The following is a 12,049-nucleotide window of genomic DNA, read 5'->3' as shown; positions in this document are numbered from 1 at the left end:
CTAAGAACACTCGGGGTTTCCTGAAATGTTCGCAAATAAACAAAATGGGGGTGTTCTGAGGACGCTGTCCGTATTGTTCGTTGTCAAGTTGAAAGTGTTCTAAGAACTCTCGCGTTGTCCTGAAATGTTCGCACATAAACAAAATGGGGGTGTGTTCTAAGAACACACGCGTTGTCCTGAAATGTTCGTAGGGGGTGTCCTGAGGGCGCTATCCATATTGTTCGTTGTCGAGTTGAAAGTGTTCTAAGAACTCTTGCGGTGTCCTGAAATGTTTGTAGAGGGTGTCCTGAAGACGCTGTCTTTCTTGTTCGATGGCAAGTTGAAAGTGTTCCAAGAACTCTCTCGTTGTCCTGAAATGTTCGTAGGGGGTGTTCTGAAGACGCTGTCCGTATTGTTCATTGTTAAGTTGAAAGTGTTCTAAGAACTCTCGCGTTGTCCTGAAATGTTCGCACATAAACAAAAAGGGTGTGTGTTCTAAGAACACACGCGTTGTCCTGAAGTGTTCTAAGAACTCTTGCGGTGTCCTGAAATGTTCGTAGGGGGTGTCCTGAAGACGCTGTCCGTATTGTTCGATGGCAAGTTGAAAGTGTTCTAAGAACTGTCTCGGTGTCCTGAAATGTTCGCAAATAAACAAAATGGGGCTGTGTTCTAAGAACACACGCGTTGTCCTGAAATGTTCGTAGGGGGTGTCCTGAGGGCGCTGTCCGTATTGTTTGATGGCAAGTTGAAAGTGTTCTAAAAACACTCAGGGTGTCCTGAAATGTTCGCAAATAAACAAAATAGGGGTGTTCTGAGGACGCTGTCCGTATTGTTCGATGGCAAGTTGAAAGTGTTCTAAGAACACTCACGGTGTCCTGAAATGTTCGCACATAAACCAAATGGGGGTGTGGTCTAAGAACACACGCGTTGTCCTGAAATGTTCGTAGGGGGTGTCCTGAGAACGCTGTCCGTATTGTTCGTTGTCGAGTTGAAAGTGTTCTAAGAACTCTCGCGGTGTCCTGAAATGTTCGTAGGGGGTGTTCTGAAGACGCTGTCCGTATTGTTCGTTGTCGAGTTGAAAGTGTTCTAAGAACTCTCGCGTTGTCCTGAAATGTTCGCAAATAAACAAAATGGGGGTGTGTTCTAAGAACACATGCATTGTCCTGAAATGTTCGCACATAAACAAAATGGGGGTGTGTTCTAAGAACACACACGATGTCCTGAAGTGTTCTAAGAACTCTCGCAGTGTCCTGAAATGTTCGCAGGGGGTGTCCTGAAGGCGCTGTCCGTATTGTTCGATGGCAAGTTGAAAGTGTTCTAAGAACTGTCTCGGTTTCCTGAAATGTTCGCAAATAAACAAAATGGGGGTGTGTTCTAAGAACACATGCGTTGTCCTGAAATGTTCACAGGAGGTGTCCTGAAGACGCTGTCCGTATTGTTCGATGGCAAGTTGAAAGTGTTCTAAGAACACTCGGGGTTTCCTGAAATGTTCGCAAATAAACAAAATGGGGGTGTTCTGAGGACGCTGTCCGTATTGTTCGTTGTCAAGTTGAAAGTGTTCTAAGAACTCTCGCGTTGTCCTGAAATGTTCGCACATAAACAAAATGGGGGTGTGTTCTAAGAACACACGCGTTGTCCTGAAATGTTCGTAGGGGGTGTCCTGAGGGCGCTATCCATATTGTTCGTTGTCGAGTTGAAAGTGTTCTAAGAACTCTTGCGGTGTCCTGAAATGTTTGTAGAGGGTGTCCTGAAGACGCTGTCTTTCTTGTTCGATGGCAAGTTGAAAGTGTTCCAAGAACTCTCTCGTTGTCCTGAAATGTTCGTAGGGGGTGTTCTGAAGACGCTGTCCGTATTGTTCATTGTTAAGTTGAAAGTGTTCTAAGAACTCTCGCGTTGTCCTGAAATGTTCGCACATAAACAAAAAGGGTGTGTGTTCTAAGAACACACGCGTTGTCCTGAAGTGTTCTAAGAACTCTTGCGGTGTCCTGAAATGTTCGTAGGGGGTGTCCTGAAGACGCTGTCCGTATTGTTCGATGGCAAGTTGAAAGTGTTCTAAGAACTGTCTCGGTGTCCTGAAATGTTCGCAAATAAACAAAATGGGGCTGTGTTCTAAGAACACACGCGTTGTCCTGAAATGTTCGTAGGGGGTGTCCTGAGGGCGCTGTCCGTATTGTTTGATGGCAAGTTGAAAGTGTTCTAAAAACACTCAGGGTGTCCTGAAATGTTCGCAAATAAACAAAATAGGGGTGTTCTGAGGACGCTGTCCGTATTGTTCGATGGCAAGTTGAAAGTGTTCTAAGAACACTCACGGTGTCCTGAAATGTTCGCACATAAACCAAATGGGGGTGTGGTCTAAGAACACACGCGTTGTCCTGAAATGTTCGTAGGGGGTGTCCTGAGAACGCTGTCCGTATTGTTCGTTGTCGAGTTGAAAGTGTTCTAAGAACTCTCGCGGTGTCCTGAAATGTTCGTAGGGGGTGTTCTGAAGACGCTGTCCGTATTGTTCGTTGTCGAGTTGAAAGTGTTCTAAGAACTCTCGCGGTGTCCTGAAATGTTCGTAGGGGGTGTTCTGAAGACGCTGTCCGTATTGTTCGATGGCAAGTTGAAAGTGTTCTAAGAACACTCAGGGTGTCCTGAAATGTTCACACATAAACAAAATGGGGGTGTGTTCTAAGAACACACGCGTTGTCCTGAAATGTTCATAGGGGGTGTTCTGAAGACGCTGTCCGTATTGTTCGATGGCAAGTTGAAAGTGTTCTAAGAACACTCAGGGTGTCCTGAAATGTTCGAACATAAACAAAATGGGGGTGTGTTCTAAGAACACACGCGTTGTCCTGAAATGTTCGTAGGGGGTGTTCTGAAGACGCTGTCCGTATTGTTCGTTGTCGAGTTGAAAGTGTTCTAAGAACTCTCGCGGTGTCCTGAAATGTTCGTAGGGGGTGTTCTGAAGACGCTGTCCGTATTGTTCGATGGCAAGTTGAAAGTGTTCTAAGAACACTCAGGGTGTCCTGAAATGTTCGCACATAAACAAAATGGGGGTGTGTTCTAAGAACACACGCGTTGTCCTGAAATGTTCATAGGGGGTGTTCTGAAGACGCTGTCCGTATTGTTCGATGGCAAGTTGAAAGTGTTCTAAGAACACTCAGGGTGTCCTGAAATGTTCGCACATAAACAAAATGGGGGTGTGTTCTAAGAACACACGCGTTGTCCTGAAATGTTCGTAGGGGGTGTCCTGAGGGCGCTATCCATATTGTTCGTTGTCGAGTTGAAAGTGTTCTAAGAACTCTTGCGGTGTCCTGAAATGTTTGTAGAGGGTGTCCTGAAGACGCTGTCTTTCTTGTTCGATGGCAAGTTGAAAGTGTTCTAAGAACTCTCTCGTTGTCCTGAAATGTTCGTAGGGGGTGTTCTGAAGACGCTGTCCGTATTGTTCATTGTTAAGTTGAAAGTGTTCTAAGAACTCTCGCGTTGTCCTGAAATGTTCGCACATAAACAAAAAGGGTGTGTGTTCTAAGAACACACGCGTTGTCCTGAAGTGTTCTAAGAACTCTTGCGGTGTCCTGAAATGTTCGTAGGGGGTGTCCTGAAGACGCTGTCCGTATTGTTCGATGGCAAGTTGAAAGTGTTCTAAGAACTGTCTCGGTGTCCTGAAATGTTCGCAAATAAACAAAATGGGGCTGTGTTCTAAGAACACACGCGTTGTCCTGAAATGTTCGTAGGGGGTGTCCTGAGGGCGCTGTCCGTATTGTTTGATGGCAAGTTGAAAGTGTTCTAAAAACACTCAGGGTGTCCTGAAATGTTCGCAAATAAACAAAATAGGGGTGTTCTGAGGACGCTGTCCGTATTGTTCGATGGCAAGTTGAAAGTGTTCTAAGAACACTCACGGTGTCCTGAAATGTTCGCACATAAACCAAATGGGGGTGTGGTCTAAGAACACACGCGTTGTCCTGAAATGTTCGTAGGGGGTGTCCTGAGAACGCTGTCCGTATTGTTCGTTGTCGAGTTGAAAGTGTTCTAAGAACTCTCGCGGTGTCCTGAAATGTTCGTAGGGGGTGTTCTGAAGACGCTGTCCGTATTGTTCGTTGTCGAGTTGAAAGTGTTCTAAGAACTCTCGCGGTGTCCTGAAATGTTCGTAGGGGGTGTTCTGAAGACGCTGTCCGTATTGTTCGATGGCAAGTTGAAAGTGTTCTAAGAACACTCAGGGTGTCCTGAAATGTTCGCACATAAACAAAATGGGGGTGTGTTCTAAGAACACACGCGTTGTCCTGAAATGTTCATAAGGGGTGTTCTGAAGACGCTGTCCGTATTGTTCGATGGCAAGTTGAAAGTGTTCTAAGAACACTCAGGGTGTCCTGAAATGTTCGCACATAAACAAAATGGGGGTGTGTTCTAAGAACACACGCGTTGTCCTGAAATGTTCGTAGGGGGTGTCCTGAGAACGCTGTCCATATTGTTCGTTGTCGAGTTGAAAGTGTTCTAAGAACTCTCGCGGTGTCCTGAAATGTTCGTAGGGGGTGTTCTGAAGACGCTGTCCGTATTGTTCGTTGTCAAGTTGAAAGTGTTCTAAGAACTCTCGCGTTGTCCTGAAATGTTCGTAGGGGGTGTCCTGAAGACGCTGTCCGTATTGTTCGATGGCAAGTTGAAAGTGTTCTAAGAACACTCGGGGTGTCCTGAAATGTTCGCACATAAACAAAATGGGGGTGTGTTCTAAGAACACATGCATTGTCCTGAAATGTTCGTAGGGGGTGTCCTGAGGACGCTGTCCGTATTGTTCGTTGTCAAGTTGAAAGTGTTCTAAGAACTCTCGCGGTGTCCTGAAATGTTCGTAGGGGGTGTCCTGAAGACGCTGTCCGTATTGTTCGATGGCAAGTTGAAAGTGTTCTAAGAACTCTCGCGTTGTCCTGCAATGTTCGTAGGGGGTGTTCTGAAGACGCTGTCCGTATTGTTCGTTGTCAAGTTGAAAGTGTTCTAAGTACTCTCGCGTTGTCCTGAAATATTCGCACATAAACAAAATGGGGGTGTGTTCTAAGAACACACACGATGTCCTGAAGTGTTCTAAGAACTCTCGCAGTGTCCTGAAATGTTCGCAGGGGGTGTCCTGAAGGCGCTGTCCGTATTGTTCGATGGCAAGTTGAAAGTGTTCTAAGAACTGTCTCGGTTTCCTGAAATGTTCGCAAATAAACAAAATGGGGGTGTGTTCTAAGAACACATGCGTTGTCCTGAAATGTTCACAGGAGGTGTCCTGAAGACGCTGTCCGTATTGTTCGATGGCAAGTTGAAAGTGTTCTAAGAACACTCGGGGTTTCCTGAAATGTTCGCAAATAAACAAAATGGGGGTGTTCTGAGGACGCTGTCCGTATTGTTCGTTGTCAAGTTGAAAGTGTTCTAAGAACTCTCGCGTTGTCCTGAAATGTTCGCACATAAACAAAATGGGGGTGTGTTCTAAGAACACACGCGTTGTCCTGAAATGTTCGTAGGGGGTGTCCTGAGGGCGCTATCCATATTGTTCGTTGTCGAGTTGAAAGTGTTCTAAGAACTCTTGCGGTGTCCTGAAATGTTTGTAGAGGGTGTCCTGAAGACGCTGTCTTTCTTGTTCGATGGCAAGTTGAAAGTGTTCTAAGAACTCTCTCGTTGTCCTGAAATGTTCGTAGGGGGTGTTCTGAAGACGCTGTCCGTATTGTTCATTGTTAAGTTGAAAGTGTTCTAAGAACTCTCGCGTTGTCCTGAAATGTTCGCACATAAACAAAAAGGGTGTGTGTTCTAAGAACACACGCGTTGTCCTGAAGTGTTCTAAGAACTCTTGCGGTGTCCTGAAATGTTCGTAGGGGGTGTCCTGAAGACGCTGTCCGTATTGTTCGATGGCAAGTTTAAAGTGTTCTAAGAACTGTCTCGGTGTCCTGAAATGTTCGCAAATAAACAAAATGGGGCTGTGTTCTAAGAACACACGCGTTGTCCTGAAATGTTCGTAGGGGGTGTCCTGAGGGCGCTGTCCGTATTGTTTGATGGCAAGTTGAAAGTGTTCTAAAAACACTCAGGGTGTCCTGAAATGTTCGCAAATAAACAAAATAGGGGTGTTCTGAGGACGCTGTCCGTATTGTTCGATGGCAAGTTGAAAGTGTTCTAAGAACACTCACGGTGTCCTGAAATGTTCGCACATAAACCAAATGGGGGTGTGGTCTAAGAACACACGCGTTGTCCTGAAATGTTCGTAGGGGGTGTCCTGAGAACGCTGTCCGTATTGTTCGTTGTCGAGTTGAAAGTGTTCTAAGAACTCTCGCGGTGTCCTGAAATGTTCGTAGGGGGTGTTCTGAAGACGCTGTCCGTATTGTTCGTTGTCGAGTTGAAAGTGTTCTAAGAACTCTCGCGGTGTCCTGAAATGTTCGTAGGGGGTGTTCTGAAGACGCTGTCCGTATTGTTCGATGGCAAGTTGAAAGTGTTCTAAGAACACTCAGGGTGTCCTGAAATGTTCACACATAAACAAAATGGGGGTGTGTTCTAAGAACACACGCGTTGTCCTGAAATGTTCATAGGGGGTGTTCTGAAGACGCTGTCCGTATTGTTCGATGGCAAGTTGAAAGTGTTCTAAGAACACTCAGGGTGTCCTGAAATGTTCGAACATAAACAAAATGGGGGTGTGTTCTAAGAACACACGCGTTGTCCTGAAATGTTCGTAGGGGGTGTTCTGAAGACGCTGTCCGTATTGTTCGTTGTCGAGTTGAAAGTGTTCTAAGAACTCTCGCGGTGTCCTGAAATGTTCGTAGGGGGTGTTCTGAAGACGCTGTCCGTATTGTTCGATGGCAAGTTGAAAGTGTTCTAAGAACACTCAGGGTGTCCTGAAATGTTCGCACATAAACAAAATGGGGGTGTGTTCTAAGAACACACGCGTTGTCCTGAAATGTTCATAGGGGGTGTTCTGAAGACGCTGTCCGTATTGTTCGATGGCAAGTTGAAAGTGTTCTAAGAACACTCAGGGTGTCCTGAAATGTTCGCACATAAACAAAATGGGGGTGTGTTCTAAGAACACACGCGTTGTCCTGAAATGTTCGTAGGGGGTGTCCTGAGGGCGCTATCCATATTGTTCGTTGTCGAGTTGAAAGTGTTCTAAGAACTCTTGCGGTGTCCTGAAATGTTTGTAGAGGGTGTCCTGAAGACGCTGTCTTTCTTGTTCGATGGCAAGTTGAAAGTGTTCTAAGAACTCTCTCGTTGTCCTGAAATGTTCGTAGGGGGTGTTCTGAAGACGCTGTCCGTATTGTTCATTGTTAAGTTGAAAGTGTTCTAAGAACTCTCGCGTTGTCCTGAAATGTTCGCACATAAACAAAAAGGGTGTGTGTTCTAAGAACACACGCGTTGTCCTGAAGTGTTCTAAGAACTCTTGCGGTGTCCTGAAATGTTCGTAGGGGGTGTCCTGAAGACGCTGTCCGTATTGTTCGATGGCAAGTTGAAAGTGTTCTAAGAACTGTCTCGGTGTCCTGAAATGTTCGCAAATAAACAAAATGGGGCTGTGTTCTAAGAACACACGCGTTGTCCTGAAATGTTCGTAGGGGGTGTCCTGAGGGCGCTGTCCGTATTGTTTGATGGCAAGTTGAAAGTGTTCTAAAAACACTCAGGGTGTCCTGAAATGTTCGCAAATAAACAAAATAGGGGTGTTCTGAGGACGCTGTCCGTATTGTTCGATGGCAAGTTGAAAGTGTTCTAAGAACACTCACGGTGTCCTGAAATGTTCGCACATAAACCAAATGGGGGTGTGGTCTAAGAACACACGCGTTGTCCTGAAATGTTCGTAGGGGGTGTCCTGAGAACGCTGTCCGTATTGTTCGTTGTCGAGTTGAAAGTGTTCTAAGAACTCTCGCGGTGTCCTGAAATGTTCGTAGGGGGTGTTCTGAAGACGCTGTCCGTATTGTTCGTTGTCGAGTTGAAAGTGTTCTAAGAACTCTCGCGGTGTCCTGAAATGTTCGTAGGGGGTGTTCTGAAGACGCTGTCCGTATTGTTCGATGGCAAGTTGAAAGTGTTCTAAGAACACTCAGGGTGTCCTGAAATGTTCGCACGTAAACAAAATGGGGGTGTGTTCTAAGAACACACGCGTTGTCCTGAAATGTTCATAGGGGGTGTTCTGAAGACGCTGTCCGTATTGTTCGATGGCAAGTTGAAAGTGTTCTAAGAACACTCAGGGTGTCCTGAAATGTTCGCACATAAACAAAATGGGGGTGTGTTCTAAGAACACACGCGTTGTCCTGAAATGTTCGAAGGGGGTGTCCTGAGAACGCTGTCCGTATTGTTCGTTGTCGAGTTGAAAGTGTTCTAAGAACTCTCGCGGTGTCCTGAAATGTTCTTAGGGGGTGTCCTGAAGACGCTGTCCGTATTGTTCGATGGCAAGTTGAAAGTGTTTTAAGAACTGTCTCGGTTTTCTGAAATGTTCGCAAATAAACAAAATGGGGGTGTGTTCTAAGAACACATGCATTGTCCTGAAATGTTCGCAGGAGGTGTCCTAAAGACGCTGTCCGTATTGTTCGATGGCAAGTTGAAAGTGTTCTAAGAACGCTCGGGGTGTCCTGAAATGGTCGCAAATAAACAAAATGGGGGTGTTCTGAGGCCGCGGTCCGTATTGTTCGTTGTCAAGTTGAAAGTGTTCTAAGAACTCTCGCGTTGTCCTGAAATGTTCACACATAAACAAAATGGGGGTGTGTTCTAAGAACACGCGCGTTGTCCTGAAATGTTCAGAGGGGGTGTCCTGAGGGCACTATCCATATTGTTCGTTGTCGAGTTGAAAGTGTTCTAAGAACTCTCGCGGTGTCCTGAAATGTTTGTAGGGGGTGTCCTGAAGACGCTGTCTGTCTTGTTCGATGGCAAGTTGAAAGTGTTCTAAGAACTCTCTCGTTTTCCTGAAATGTTCGTAGGGGTTGTTCTGAAGACGCTGTCCGTATTGTTCGTTGTCAAGTTGAAAGTGTTCTAAGAACTCTCGCGTTGTCCTGAAATGTTCGCAAATAAACAAAATGGGGGTGTGTTCTAAGAACACATGCATTGTCCTGAAATGTTCGCACATAAACAAAATGGGGGTGTGTTCTAAGAACACACACGATGTCCTGAAGTGTTCTAAGAACTCTCGCAGTGTCCTGAAATGTTCGCAGGGGGTGTCCTGAAGGCGCTGTCCGTATTGTTCGATGGCAAGTTGAAAGTGTTCTAAGAACTGTCTCGGTTTCCTGAAATGTTCGCAAATAAACAAAATGGGGGTGTGTTCTAAGAACACATGCGTTGTCCTGAAATGTTCACAGGAGGTGTCCTGAAGACGCTGTCCGTATTGTTCGATGGCAAGTTGAAAGTGTTCTAAGAACACTCGGGGTTTCCTGAAATGTTCGCAAATAAACAAAATGGGGGTGTTCTGAGGACGCTGTCCGTATTGTTCGTTGTCAAGTTGAAAGTGTTCTAAGAACTCTCGCGTTGTCCTGAAATGTTCGCACATAAACAAAATGGGGGTGTGTTCTAAGAACACACGCGTTGTCCTGAAATGTTCGTAGGGGGTGTCCTGAGGGCGCTATCCATATTGTTCGTTGTCGAGTTGAAAGTGTTCTAAGAACTCTTGCGGTGTCCTGAAATGTTTGTAGAGGGTGTCCTGAAGACGCTGTCTTTCTTGTTCGATGGCAAGTTGAAAGTGTTCTAAGAACTCTCTCGTTGTCCTGAAATGTTCGTAGGGGGTGTTCTGAAGACGCTGTCCGTATTGTTCATTGTTAAGTTGAAAGTGTTCTAAGAACTCTCGCGTTGTCCTGAAATGTTCGCACATAAACAAAAAGGGTGTGTGTTCTAAGAACACACGCGTTGTCCTGAAGTGTTCTAAGAACTCTTGCGGTGTCCTGAAATGTTCGTAGGGGGTGTCCTGAAGACGCTGTCCGTATTGTTCGATGGCAAGTTGAAAGTGTTCTAAGAACTGTCTCGGTGTCCTGAAATGTTCGCAAATAAACAAAATGGGGCTGTGTTCTAAGAACACACGCGTTGTCCTGAAATGTTCGTAGGGGGTGTCCTGAGGGCGCTGTCCGTATTGTTTGATGGCAAGTTGAAAGTGTTCTAAAAACACTCAGGGTGTCCTGAAATGTTCGCAAATAAACAAAATAGGGGTGTTCTGAGGACGCTGTCCGTATTGTTCGATGGCAAGTTGAAAGTGTTCTAAGAACACTCACGGTGTCCTGAAATGTTCGCACATAAACCAAATGGGGGTGTGGTCTAAGAACACACGCGTTGTCCTGAAATGTTCGTAGGGGGTGTCCTGAGAACGCTGTCCGTATTGTTCGTTGTCGAGTTGAAAGTGTTCTAAGAACTCTCGCGGTGTCCTGAAATGTTCGTAGGGGGTGTTCTGAAGACGCTGTCCGTATTGTTCGTTGTCGAGTTGAAAGTGTTCTAAGAACTCTCGCGGTGTCCTGAAATGTTCGTAGGGGGTGTTCTGAAGACGCTGTCCGTATTGTTCGATGGCAAGTTGAAAGTGTTCTAAGAACACTCAGGGTGTCCTGAAATGTTCACACATAAACAAAATGGGGGTGTGTTCTAAGAACACACGCGTTGTCCTGAAATGTTCATAGGGGGTGTTCTGAAGACGCTGTCCGTATTGTTCGATGGCAAGTTGAAAGTGTTCTAAGAACACTCAGGGTGTCCTGAAATGTTCGAACATAAACAAAATGGGGGTGTGTTCTAAGAACACACGCGTTGTCCTGAAATGTTCGTAGGGGGTGTTCTGAAGACGCTGTCCGTATTGTTCGTTGTCGAGTTGAAAGTGTTCTAAGAACTCTCGCGGTGTCCTGAAATGTTCGTAGGGGGTGTTCTGAAGACGCTGTCCGTATTGTTCGATGGCAAGTTGAAAGTGTTCTAAGAACACTCAGGGTGTCCTGAAATGTTCGCACATAAACAAAATGGGGGTGTGTTCTAAGAACACACGCGTTGTCCTGAAATGTTCATAGGGGGTGTTCTGAAGACGCTGTCCGTATTGTTCGATGGCAAGTTGAAAGTGTTCTAAGAACACTCAGGGTGTCCTGAAATGTTCGCACATAAACAAAATGGGGGTGTGTTCTAAGAACACACGCGTTGTCCTGAAATGTTCGTAGGGGGTGTCCTGAGGGCGCTATCCATATTGTTCGTTGTCGAGTTGAAAGTGTTCTAAGAACTCTTGCGGTGTCCTGAAATGTTTGTAGAGGGTGTCCTGAAGACGCTGTCTTTCTTGTTCGATGGCAAGTTGAAAGTGTTCTAAGAACTCTCTCGTTGTCCTGAAATGTTCGTAGGGGGTGTTCTGAAGACGCTGTCCGTATTGTTCATTGTTAAGTTGAAAGTGTTCTAAGAACTCTCGCGTTGTCCTGAAATGTTCGCACATAAACAAAAAGGGTGTGTGTTCTAAGAACACACGCGTTGTCCTGAAGTGTTCTAAGAACTCTTGCGGTGTCCTGAAATGTTCGTAGGGGGTGTCCTGAAGACGCTGTCCGTATTGTTCGATGGCAAGTTGAAAGTGTTCTAAGAACTGTCTCGGTGTCCTGAAATGTTCGCAAATAAACAAAATGGGGCTGTGTTCTAAGAACACACGCGTTGTCCTGAAATGTTCGTAGGGGGTGTCCTGAGGGCGCTGTCCGTATTGTTTGATGGCAAGTTGAAAGTGTTCTAAAAACACTCAGGGTGTCCTGAAATGTTCGCAAATAAACAAAATAGGGGTGTTCTGAGGACGCTGTCCGTATTGTTCGATGGCAAGTTGAAAGTGTTCTAAGAACACTCACGGTGTCCTGAAATGTTCGCACATAAACCAAATGGGGGTGTGGTCTAAGAACACACGCGTTGTCCTGAAATGTTCGTAGGGGGTGTCCTGAGAACGCTGTCCGTATTGTTCGTTGTCGAGTTGAAAGTGTTCTAAGAACTCTCGCGGTGTCCTGAAATGTTCGTAGGGGGTGTTCTGAAGACGCTGTCCGTATTGTTCGTTGTCGAGTTGAAAGTGTTCTAAGAACTCTCGCGGTGTCCTGAAATGTTCGTAGGGGGTGTTCTGAAGACGCTGTCCGTATTGTTCGATGGCAAGTTGAAAGTGTTCTAAGAACACTCAGGGTGTCCTGAAATG

The sequence above is a fragment of the Ambystoma mexicanum genome, chromosome 12 (genome assembly GCF_040938575.1).
Source record: "Ambystoma mexicanum isolate Mex_15411 chromosome 12, UKY_AmexF1_1, whole genome shotgun sequence".
NCBI classification, from domain to species: Eukaryota; Metazoa; Chordata; class Amphibia; order Caudata; family Ambystomatidae; genus Ambystoma; species Ambystoma mexicanum.
This window is presented reverse-complemented; position numbering follows the sequence as displayed.